Source organism: Podarcis vaucheri (assembly GCF_965113315.1).
Source record: "Podarcis vaucheri genome assembly, chromosome: 11".
Taxonomy (NCBI): domain Eukaryota; kingdom Metazoa; phylum Chordata; class Lepidosauria; order Squamata; family Lacertidae; genus Podarcis; species Podarcis vaucheri.
Window position 1 is genome coordinate 39,909,321 of NC_138749.1, and position 13,433 is coordinate 39,922,753.

Sequence of the window (13,433 nt, forward strand, 5' to 3'; positions counted from 1 at the left end):
TTTTATGTAACACTGAAGTACGGTACAACAAAGTGCTGCTGTTTCATTGTGATAAATATTGTACTCTTACTGGAATTTGTGCTCTGCTGCCAAACTAATTCTAGCTAAAATAGTCCACTGATATGCTTAAAAACCTGCAACTACTCTTATCATAGCTGGTTCCCTCAATTGTATTTGTACTGCACACATCATGCAAGCAGTTTTATGTTACATGGCTTTCTATCTATTGTTCCAGGGCAATAATCTCTAGCACTGTGCCGACAATTTCTCATGCATTTCCCTCCCCCTCCACCACCCCATTCTCTATCAATTAATGAGAAAAGAAATTGCATTTGGAAATTATCAAACGGGAGAGAGAAATTTGGTAAAGTTCTCATAGGTGGAGTGCAAAGTTCTCATTCTTCTTTCCTTGCTTCCCCAGCCAGGGGATTTAATAAGTGTTCTTTCTTTCATTCTAGAAATGATTTCTCTGGTGATCTATGCTCTGAAAACCTCCTGACTTCCTCAGCTTTGCTCTCCTAGGAAGGCAGAGAAGATGCACATTCTGCACCTGAAATAGATGTTCATTGTTCTTCTTTTCAAACGAAGTCTTTTTACAGTCAATAAAACCAACATGAATTTATTTTTTTAAAGGAAGCACTTCCCTTAAAAACAAAATCAGTGAGTCCACTGATCTGATGCATTTGGTAGCCAGCCAACAAGACACTGCTAGGTTTCCTTGTATCAGGAAACGCACTCCAGTGGAGTGCTAGAGAGAAACATTTAATGGAAATAAAAACAAACACCTCTCACTCATGGCCACCCCATATTGTTAAGCGCAAGTCCCATCAAAATTCTCAATAAATAGTGAAAGAATTCTAAAGCACCTTGAGAATAAGGCAGAAAAACAGAAGCCATCTTTGCATGGGATGAAATCTGTCAAGAAATCAGAGGACAGGTTTCAGCAGGGCACTAATAATCTTCACAGAAGGAAAGAAAGGTTGCAGTAGCCACAGGGAAAGCAAAAGATTGTCTCTTGTCTCTTTCTCACACAGAGAGAAGAGCTTTTCTGATGCCACTGGTGTCACTGAAATTCTACTCAATATTGATCCAGAGTAGATTCCAATGTATAGTCAGCAGATTAAAAACTTAAACATGTTGCAGGACACACACCCTCCCCAATAGACCAGAGGCAATTATATTTCATCCAGCAGAGCTTTACTGCTACTGAAGGCAAAGGAGCATAATGGTCACAAATCCAATACAATCAGCATTGGCACGTTCCATAAGAAATCCAGTTGCAGCAGACTTAACTTAAACTTACAATAACTTATAATAAGTCTAAACCTTAACACTATATACAGAACACCACACAAGAAGGAAAAGAGATTGAAAGAGAAAGTGAAACCCAGGTTCCTTCTGGTCATACTTTTATAGTCAGCATGACCTTGACAGAAGATATAAGAGAATCAGTTTAAACCAGCTGTATTCAGCTCTTTTGAAGGAACAACCCAAACATCATGAAGTTTCTTTCGCACAGAGAAGCTTCCAGAAGCTTCCAGAACCCTCCTGAATTAAATAGAATAAGAAAGATCTCTACACATCAGATTAATACTTTCTGCACTAAGAAATGCAAACTGACAATTGGATCAGCTCCCAATAATTTTCCACCTTTCCAGACTAAGGCTATGTACACACCATACATTCAAAATTCACTGTTTCCTCCCAAGTATCCTGAGAGCTGTAGTTTACCCCTCACAGACATACAAGTACAGGGACCCTTAACAAACCACAGTTCCCAGAGTTCTTTTCTTTTTGGTGGGGGAGAAGCAACTTGCTCGATATGCATGGTTTGTATGCAGGCAGAATAATGGTCAACCATTACTGGTCTGTGGGATCATTGCATTATAACAAATTCTGAACCATTGGGTGTTCAGGATAAATTATCAGTATATGGAGCAACATGGAGAGGGGAGTTGATATCCTAGCAGAATGCAGAAACTAATGAAGGAGAAAATTGCTGGGTAAACTCAAGTTGAAAAGTTTTTGGCAGTTCCATATTGGCAAATCTTTTCAACCCATCTTTTTTGCATACACTTTTGATGAGCCAGAGTCAAAATGGGGCTTGTTTACTTTTTCAGTATGTTTTTGCCCATGGATGCGCTGTAAGACTCAGCATAAACCGAGTAGTTTGTATTCTCTGCACATTTTGGGTAGCCTCTAGCAGAGTATCTTATCAATACTCATCACTTTTTCTCCTCTCTTTGCAGCGAAACATCTGCTTGACATTTGTTAACTTTTCACCATATATCTTCATAAGCATACCATCTGTACGGTGCCCAGGTAGGTTTTTAATCACATTTTGTAAAGAAATTTTTGCATACTCCAGATTCACTGGGACTTCCCTTATAGATTCATAACAAAAAGCTGTGGCAGTAAATAGAAATTCAATTTTCCATACATCTTTGTAACGAAAGCAAAGAGGAGGCCTTGATCCTTATCGGTTTTCTCTGCATGTCTTTGTAAGAGAGCCAGACGATACTCGTCAGCCTCCAGTGATTCTCATTCTGAAGAACATATCCGGGAGGTATTATTCATCAGCTTGCTCCCCTTCACCTTTGGAGACAGTATTTATCAACACATATGGAATGCCATCTGGTGCCAGAAATGAGGATGTACAGGTTAGAATAAATAATATTGCTGTACAATGTTAATGTTTCTCAATATAACTGTTACAATACGTAAGAGTGCATACTCCATTGTCTCTCGAGATGACAACAGTTGGGAGCTTGGTCTGAATGATGTCTTAAGCACCGCCTCCACCACTGTGACCTGAGTTGTAAAAATAGACTGCTAGAATGGGTCAAGCAAACTGGACAAAAAGGGCTTATTTCCTTTTGTTGGGAGGACTGGCACTGGTCTGAATGGTTGTCCTTAGCATAACTGAAGAAACGGCCAGGGTCTCCTTCTGAGAGGGTGCACGTCTTTCTTCCCTTATAGCTTCCCCACCATCAAGCTATTGGTGAAGTAGCTTCATATTTAGATCGAGGATGTCTGGGGAAATGGTCAAAGAGACTTTTGGCAGCTCTCAAGAAGCAAGGTGTCCCCTCCCCAAAACATTAGAATGAGAGGGCAATGTATGATGGAGTGTGCATCTCCTGCTACATTCAACCTGTATATATGTTTAAATGAATCACATATCACAAAAAGCCAGTACTAGTTGGTCTCTTGGAGCCTCATTCCAAGGAAAACAAACTCAGATCAATCACCAGGACTCCTAAAACCTCAGTGCTTAGAGAACTGGAATGTATATAAGTCTAGTCGTGGTCACAGCAGTTTGTGGAGCCTCCATTTTGTTCCAATTTGCTGTGTCCTTTCCCAGAATGCTTTGGAAATAGTTCAACAGCAGGACTAAAAAAATAATGATTCTATATCGTCTATTTCCCCCCTTTTTGTCTACTGTGTTTATAAACTATATTCCCATTAAATATTAGTGCTGCCTTTCTAACCTCTTTGTGCTTAATTGGAGTCTGCATCCCATCATTACTTTTGCCTAAATTTGCTTTCATTTGCTTGATTTTTTTCTCTTCCTCCCCCACCGCCCTCTGGCCTGAAGATCGTGTAAAATTATACCTAGGGAAGGCTATTTAGCAGCTTCTAGAGATGCTTAAGGAAGTCCAATTATATGAGTTCTGATGCAAAGCTGCCTGATCCACATTTTCTGGACAAATGTACAGATCAGAACACAGTTATCCTTCTGATGTTGCACTTCTCAGATTAATGTGGCAACAACAAGATGGAATGAACACCTGTAAAACTGGCATGGTCTGAAAATAGATTGATTTGCCCATGCCTACCTGGGTCTGCCTTATGGCTGGGTCTAGGACAATGAAGTCTTTTTAAAATGCCTGTGAGCCCATGGCATTTTAAAGCAGATGAGTTAATAATACCTCATTGTGATTTGAGATGTAGGAGTAACTTACAGAAGCACTCCTGTCACTAAAAACAAGGGAAATGGCCCTAAAAGGTGAAGAAAATGTCAGAGTGCTATTCCTGTATAGTCATTATGTACTTTCTTCTGAGGACTCTTGGTGTGGGAATCCTATGAAAAATGAATTCTATATAGAAAACAAGGCTCTATACAGCAAAGCCAGTAATTTGCGAGGAACAGTGAAAGCTGGGAATATGTCATACGGTTTGCTTTTGTACTCTAATAGTGTTCATTATGCCACTTCCCCATGCAGTCAAGCTATACTTTAATGCAAACATTATGTGTGTCAAAAAGCTGAATGGGTGTGTTGCCAGAGCTGCCATTTAGCTGCAGCTGCGATACATCAAGCAAACAGACCTGCATGTGTGTAGTTTCACTGAAAAACAGCAGTCCAGAACAAATCTTTTAATGATGACCTTTTCAATCTATACGTTATGGGCCTTTTCTCCTTATCTCAGGAAAGCAGCTGGCATTGAACAGAAGTGAGAGGGGAGGATGCATAAGGCTGCAACGGACAATCACATCGCTGGATGGGAAATCAGACCCATTCAACTCAATGGGACTGACTTCTGAGTAGACCTATAAAGGATTGCAAGGCACCTGCATATCAGCCTCATCATCCTTCTGGATTTGATCATAGACAAGACTATCCCGTTAATTCCAGTGGGACTTATTTCCTAGTGATTTCTTACAATGTTTTGTAAGAGTGCACACAGAGCCCTTTGGCTTGGTCCAAACATTCAAGTAGTTCGGCATTCTCAGAATGAACAACCAGGTGCCAATAGAAAACTCACAAGCAGGCCATGAGCACAATATGATTCCCACAGTGACTGAAGTTCAGAGGCAGTATGTAGCTCAGTTGGTAGAGCATGAGACTCTTGATCTCAGGGCTGCGAGTTTGAGCCCCACGTTGGGGGAAAAGCTTCCTTCATTGCAGGAGATTGGACTAGATGATCCTCGTGGTTCCTTCCAACTCTACAGTTCTATGATGATGACTAGAAGCCTCTGAGAGCCTTATTTTCCATGAATTTGTCTAAACTCCTTTTATAGTCTTCCAAGTTGATAGGAATCGCAACATCTGATGGCAGAACATTCAGAAGTCTGAACATATTATGCTTTTTAGCCAAGGCTTCAGTCCTAAAATTTAACCAACTTACTATGGATCTGAATGTCTGAAGTATAGTTTTATCTCCCCCATGCCACCCCAGAAATAATAATAATAATAATAATAATAATAATAATAATAATGATAATAATAATGATAATAATAATTTATTTATACCCCGCCCATCTGGCTGAGTTTCCCCAGCCACTCTGGGCGGCTCCCAATCAGTGTTAAAAACAGTACAGAATTACATATTAAAAACTTCCCTGAACAGGGCTGCCTTAAGATGTCTTCTGAATGTCAGGTAATTATTTATCTCTTTGACATCTGATGGGAGGGCGTTCCACAGGGCGGGCGCCACTACCGAAAAGGCCCTCTGTCTGGTTCCCTGTAGCCTCACTTCTCACAATGAGGGAACCGCCAGAAGGCCCTCGGAGCTGGACCTCAGCGTCCGGGCAGAATGATGGGGGTGGAGACACTCCTTCAGGTATACAGGACCGAGGCCATTTAGGGCTTTAAAGACTCAAGATGTACTGTTACATCTGCTTTGTCCTATGTGAATCAAGTCTCTTTACTATGATAGAGTTATCATTTTTACATCTTCTGCCTCTATATAAAAATATTTAAGTAAAAATAATTAAAGTTGAATTGCTTCCAGAATACAAGTGACAGTGAATAAAGATATAGGTCTTGCTAATCAAAAATATGTGCCTCTAAAAATACAGACCAGTATAAGGTCTGTTAGATGAATAGAAAAACTCTTCATACTTTGAAACAAAATGCTCAGCTCAGGCACTTTAAGACATGTACAGCTGAAAGTCCTAAAAATCACAAGTCAAAATTAAGACTGCTTGGATCCCAATGATGGGAGAGAATTATAGCAAAATCCTATGTATGTTTACTCAGAAGTAGGTCCCAATTTGTTCAGTGAGGCTTACTCAGAGGAAAATGTGCAGTCTTAAGCACATAGCTAATCCTCTCAGTGGGACAAAATATGTTTAACTTTGACTTGATCATGCCTAAAGTCTGCAATTGAATTTTATGAAAATTCATCAGTGTGTCTAAGTTGTGACCTCAGGTAGGACATTGTAATATATTTCATACTAACAGCCAACATGGATGGCAAGTTGATTTCTTGCATTGTTTCTGCTTCTCACCAGTGCACTTCCTCTTAATCGGGTAGGCAAGCAAGTTGCTCTTGAATGGCATGATTGGTACAATGCCAAAGGAAATTGGGGAGCTAAATTTGTTTGAGCAAATTGTTATTTCTATACCATAAAACCTTCTCAGACCACTGAACATGAAAATGGGAAATCTTTCTTTAAAATAGCTGCAAGGAGCACTGGAGGATAAAGCAGTATCCATTTCGCCGCCACTTGAGAAGGTCCTATCTGCTTTGTCTATCATCTCAACTCTGGAGAATAATTTGATTTAATTATACTGCCTTTTGATATTCTATCACAAAGGTCATCTGCTCCTGCAAGACCTTTCTACTAAGATAAAATTAGAGCTTTGTTACAAGTCTGAAAACTCATTAACCTGTTTTATGATAATGTAAACACTAGCACACTGAGGATTCAATGCCTTGTTGAATAAAGATGGTGATGAAGATAAATAATAGCACCACCCTGGAAAAAAAAGAACTCTTAATATAGGAACAGTAAGTATGGGGATCCTCACATTACATACAGCAGGACTGACTAATCCTCTGTTCAGGGAACAGGCAATGTTTCTGGTCCCCAAGACCCCATTGATTTTGGTGGAGTGCTGTATCACAGTGCTTGAATAAAGACCATCAATCAAATTGCCCCCTTTCTGGTTATCAGATCATACAAAAGGGGGCCAGAGTGATAACCTTCCTCCCCAACAGATCTGCACTGATCAGATGAGGAGAGAGTTGTTTGTCTATGTGCATAGTAGCATGTGCAATAGTATGGGGTCCTCATGCTCACTTTTGTCACAGCCACCTTGGGCACACAGCCCTAGGTGGATGGGTTATGGGTGAATGAGCCCCCCAGGTCAATGAAGGTGAGCCAACCCTGATGTAGAGCATCAGCAAACAGTGAAGAGAGAAGAGGGCTCTGTAGCTGATAATCCACAGCACCTGGACAGCTGATGCATTGGGATGTTAATATATGCTAGTAGAGGATATAATTTATTCAATATTATCCTTCCTCATGTTTGTGAGTTCAGCAGAGTGCAGCTTCAAAGCCTGCTGTTAGAGCACAGTGGGAGTTCCTCTCACAGAGTTCTCTCTAGCAAGTTTACAGGAAAACTCTGTGAGCTTCAGCTCCTGTCATGTGCCTATCTAGCAAAGCATGAATTGTTGGTTTGACTGCGTTTTAAGTGTCCCACACAATGAAGTCTTCCCCACTATGGGGAGAATTAAATTGACATGTAAATTATTGCAGTTGGGTGATATTCAGCTTCAGCAGCCTGCTCACACAACAGCCATTCTGCTATAGCAGGAGACCTGATCTTAGCCTATCACAATGCCACACCCAAGGGCATCTTGCACTTGTGAAAGGTGTTATCCAACTGTGGTCAGTGACGATTAAGCTTTGTGCACTACTTCTTGTGCTACCACTTGCACACTTTCAGACTTCTTCCATTTGGTGATTCATGTCACCCTATGCACTGTCTTGCTATGAGCATGCTATGAGGGCTCAATCTGTGACTTCTGCTGTCCATTGGTGTCTGTTTCTGGGTACTTAAGTGGGGAACAGGAAAGTCAATGCACTTTCTAAAATGGTTGTTGATTCATTTTCAGTTGCTACATAGCTCTAAGGAACTGGGCAACATCTCTGAGTAGGCCTGACTCAGGCAGATATCCACCCGCCATAAATTCTCCATTCCTCCTATGAATGAATCAACCCAATTTGCACAACATCCAGATGGGATAATGTACAGAACATGTTTGGGAGTGCAGTGTACTATATCAAGAGTATGAGATCATAAAGTTAGATCACTAAATAGTTCTTACTCACAGTTTAACTTGTTTAGAGTTGACAACAGCAGGTTGAAAATTCACCTCCTTCCTGCTTTGAAAAAGTAAGGCTTTTTTGCTATCAAGTTGGCAGTATTATTCATGCATTGGAAACTAGAAGCAACTAACAAGTTTCAGAAGTCTGCTGCTACATAATCTCTGGGGAATTATATAATAAGGATGACACTCTGAAAAGGTCACTCTTGAGAGAGTGCACACCATTTTTCATTTCAGTACAAAAGGCATTTAAAAATGATCATGGTCATTGCTTGTAAGTCATGAATTTCTTCCCCTCTTGGTCAAGAGTACTAGTAGAATGGGAGCAAGACAGACAAAATATTAGCTTAACTGCAGAGTTGTCAATACAAAAAACTATATGCCCCCCCAAAAAAAACCTTTAAACACAACCAACCAATTGATGGCCATTACTGTATGAAGAAAGTGTCGTGAAAGCAAAAGTTATTTTAGCAAAAAGTTGCTGTTATTCTTCTGGGGGAAAAACATCCTTTTTTGTATGTTCTCTTGTAGTGCAATCAAGTTGTTAATTATCCCCTATGATTTCCATGGGAATCAAAGGATACCTAATAAACATTGCAAGTTGTCAACTTTTTTAGGTCATCCAAAGACACTGAGGATTTTATACAGGTTTTATTAGAAACTTATTTTTAGATGTGGATTTTAAAAGAAACTAGAGTCCATTTGAACAGTATTTTAGAACTTTTTGAGTCTGAGAGCCCTCAAGGAGGGAAGGGAAATTTCATGAAGCAACCCCCTGATCATTTAAACAAACAAACACACACACACACACACCGCCTGTTTTATGTATTTGCCATTCCTAGTGAAGTGAACATATTCCTGAATGCTACTAGGTGCTATTTTGCTTTGCCCACAAAAAGTCCATGCCAGTGTTTTAGGAAGGATTCTTAGGATGGCAGTTGGGAGTCAGTAAACTGCAGGTTGGAAAAAAGTATGAGAGAGAAATGTTTGAGAGCAATGGGTAGGGTCTGTTTAAGTCCAAGGCTGCTGTGTTATGGGAGAAGCTAGAACTTATTCAGCTGTGAATGCTGTGTACCGCTCTATCATTGGCTCTGGTTGCACATATGTGTAAATAAACCATATATCATAAAGACACCACAGTCTCCACTGTGGCTCATTTTTACAAAGGGAAACACAGACCCTGGGTAAGTGCCTGGAAGCCATGGAATCTCACACTTTTGTGGGGATTGGGGGGTGTTGTAACAATATGCATTTTGGTAGACAATGCTTGGGTAGCGAACTGCATCACAAAATTCAGATAAGTGCAAATTTCGCAGGACAGCTGTGTTTTGGTTTGCATATGGTTCCAGAAAGTCAGAATTTGTAGACTCACCTTTAAACGCAAACTGAATCAAAATTATTTCCCCATCCCTATTTCCAGATAAGGGTGCATAGGCTTTCAGTCTAACTTTCCAGTACTCTTTCCTCCAAAGTTAACCTTAGTCACAGTGGAACCACCTGTGGATGTGGCATTATCTAACTCGCAGATGTGTGAAGTACACAATATTATTTGCATTGTTTCAGTCTGAACAGTCACCAAACATTGTTTCCCCTTTCTTTCTTTCATGCACATGCAAACATCTAAATACTTTCAACTCCACTCTGGTTTTGACATCATGCACAATCGAATTATATAACAGCATTAAGCTCTACTCCCTAGTAAAGTGACTAAACATCATCTTGTTTTCCTGAGTATGTCTCTTTTAAGTGCACAGAATGATTCATAGTTGTTTTCCATGAGATCTTAACTTAGTTGTCGTGAGCCATGAGTGCAAACAGCTCCTACTGTTTCTCTGTGGTTCTTTGTTAGATGTACGGCCTTGAATCTCTCCCTCTAGCAATAACAGCTGAGGTAGAGATGGCACACAGGTACCTTTCACCCCCGCAAATGGTGGCTAGTTGGCCACAGATGAACTGGGGGTTTTAATTTTCCAAGAAAAAGGATTTGTCACAGTACAATCACATTATGGAACGATGGGAGTGGGTTGGATGACATCACAAAAGCAGCAAGTGTTGTTCCAGGCCTCCCTTCATCCTTCACTTCCACTATCTGTTCCCTCTCATTTTCCCATTTCTATAACGGGCAATGATTATCATCACACAAATCTTACTTGCCGAGGATGCTTGCACTTCCATGATTTGTGGGTAAACATTTGATAAACAGTGTGTACCACAGCCTCCTGTCTTCACATAATAGATTTTTGTCAGTTAATTTGCTAAAGCTTCTCCACACACACCCCTTTCCAATTATTCTTCTATGAAAACATCAGAATGGCTAGGGAATTAGCAATGATGTTGGTGTCAGTGTGCCGTAATAAATTGAAAAAAAGCTTTCTGTTGCCTTGACTTTATAGAAACCACAACAATTGCCACTGTTTCTGCTACAGGTATTAATACCACCACCACTACCATACAATTGGGGTCATTTATAAAAAATTGTGTGTGTGTGCTTACGGCTTTTGCATAAAACATTACAGTCTTCCTCGTCTCCATCCAATACCATGATTGAAATTTCCTAATACACATTCAAGCTCCTTCCTTTTTGCTCATTTGAGAAGAAGCCTCTACGAGAGTGAAGTCCCCCTGATTCACAAAGTTGCCCAATACAAGTTGGAGGACAATGAGAAAGGCAGTGATAGGACCAAAGCTACCTCACTCATCCTCACTGCCCTTCTCCTTCATATGAGAATCTAACACTTCCGGGTAAAGCCTTCATAGGGCTAGCGCTTGACATCATTTTGAGCTTGCCTTTCTGGCTCTTCCTCACTGCTTCAGGGACATGGTCTGAGGGGCTTGTTCATCAAACCTACAACTTTTCACCAAATGACAAATTGCCTAGGAACTGCATAGGGAAATAGGATTCAATGACTTCCCATTAGAGAGCAAAAAAGTGCCATTGTGGCATCAAATCTTGTTTTTAACACAGACCTGTTTGCAACCAATACACTAAAGAAGTGCTTGATAAGAGGAAAGGCTGATGCAATGACTGCTGATGTCACAAAATTACTGGTGCCCCCCACCTCCTAAAAAGGCTGCAAGGCTAAGTTATAGCTGACTAGGCCTGAAAGGAGAAGGGGAAGCAGGCAGGGCAGAGACTGGAGATAAGGGTACAAATGGGGAAGTGAGGGACCAAGGGGTGGAGGGAAAGCAACAAAACAAGTCCATTTCATTTTTTTTTTTATTTTTTAAACAATTAAATATGTCGGTTTCAATTTCTTTAGAAGTAAAGAGAAAATGACAAACAGCTCTCAGGCACATAATAGGCAACCTCTGTGCCTTCTTGGACTTACAAAACATCCCATTTGAGGATAACATGGGGTTCTCAGGAAACACAGGCACCAAAGAAGGCAGCAGAGGGTAGATCACCAAAAAGATGATTTGCAGCATGAATGAGAGGACACTCCAAACTGCAACCTGGTCACCTTCAAAATAAAGCAAGTGCAACAAAAGCCTGGAAGCCTATTTGTAAGAATTGTACCAAAATTTCCTTTCGCCTTAGATAATTTTCAGGTACCACTCATGCAGGATAAATTTTCAGCAGCACTTATTCATTGCAAATCTTTCCTGTCCCCATCAAGTATAAATTTTAAGCAGTTAGAAGGAAATATTTAAGGTACTGTATAAATATTAAAAAATAGTAACAGCAGTAGTGTGTTGGGGAAGCCTGCTACCCTGCTGTATCTTGCCAAAAATTCCAACTCCCATCAGCCTCAGCCACTATTGCCAATATCAGCGATGATGGGACTTGTAGTACAGCAACATCTGGAGGACCACAGGTTCCCCATCCTTGAAGTGGATGATGCAATGACAGCAGTAGAAGTTTGATAGGTCTACAGCAGTTAGGCATTGCTGATGCTATGTAGAAGTAAGGCTGTGTATCTGTATGTATGTGTATAATATATATATATATGCTTTCGTAGATTTTCACGGGTACAGGAATGCAGGTTTTGGTGTCTTCGGGTGTCTTCCCGTGTAAGAGTCGGGGTGTCTGTGCGACGTTTCGACGAGGTCTCACTCGTCATCTTCAGGCTGGTGCTTTCGGCTTCTTGTTACTGGAACAGAGCAGAATCTGGTGTTTGAGTTTCTATAAATACTGTTGAGGGGTGTGGTGTATAGCCTCCAACGTTCTGGGCAGAGAGGAAGTTCCTAGATTAGTGTGCCTTTTCTTCTTTTGTTCCTTAATTACTTGAGGGATATCTTGAGTGATTTCATGAGTGATATTCTGAATACCACTGGTATGGATGCAGCACAGCCATCTTCTCAGAAAAACTCTTCACAAGCTCAAGAGGTCAAGACACAAAAGCTTTAGCAACTAATCTACACTTAATGACCCACCCAGTGGTATTCAGAATATCACTCATGAAATCACTCAAGATATCCCTCAAGTAATTAAGGAACAAAAGAAGAAAAGGCACACTAATCTAGGAACTTCCTCTCTGCCCAGAACGTTGGAGGCTATACACCACACCCCTCAACAGTATTTATAGAAACTCAAACACCAGATTCTGCTCTGTTCCAGTAACAAGAAGCCGAAAGCACCAGCCTGAAGATGACGAGTGAGACCTCGTCGAAACGTCGCACAGACACCCCGACTCTTACACGGGAAGACACCCGAAGACACCAAAATATATATATATATATATATATATATATATATATATATATATATATGGTATCAGATAGGCAAATTTAACAATGCTGTTTTCCCCCATATTCTCCAAATAAAAGAGCACCAAAACTTTACTTAGTACCAAAAGCATCTTGTTAGCCAGAAGCAAAGCTGCACACATCAGTAAATTCACTCCTAAAATACGCAGACCTCTAAAAATTACCCTGGCAGCAGAACTCAAGTTGAAGTTGACTTTGAAATAGCACATTATCATAACTCAATTCATGCTTTCAATATTTATTTCTTAATTCGAGTAAATACATCTCTAATAAAAATGCATGTGTAAATACAACATTCAATTTTAAATGTAGCCTCTTGGTTGTCTTTGTAAACGTTCAGTCAGTCATGTCTTCAACAATTTCTGGTTCACTGATCTGTGAGCCAGGAACCCTGGAGATGTTATACAGGGGAGAAAAATCTAGTATCTTGCCAAAAACAGTGCAGTTAATTAACAGCCTTAAATTTATTAACGGCTTGATCAGATTTATAATTTCATTTCAGAGACTATTTCTGTCAGTCTTTATCGGATTGCAGACACATGACACAAGAACTGATAGTTCATGCAATATTTGATTAGTGGTGTTTAGCTATCACTCTTTTACTACATCCTTCACATTTCTCATTACAGATTTCTGGACCTTTTCATTGTTTTCAAATTTCGTACAAA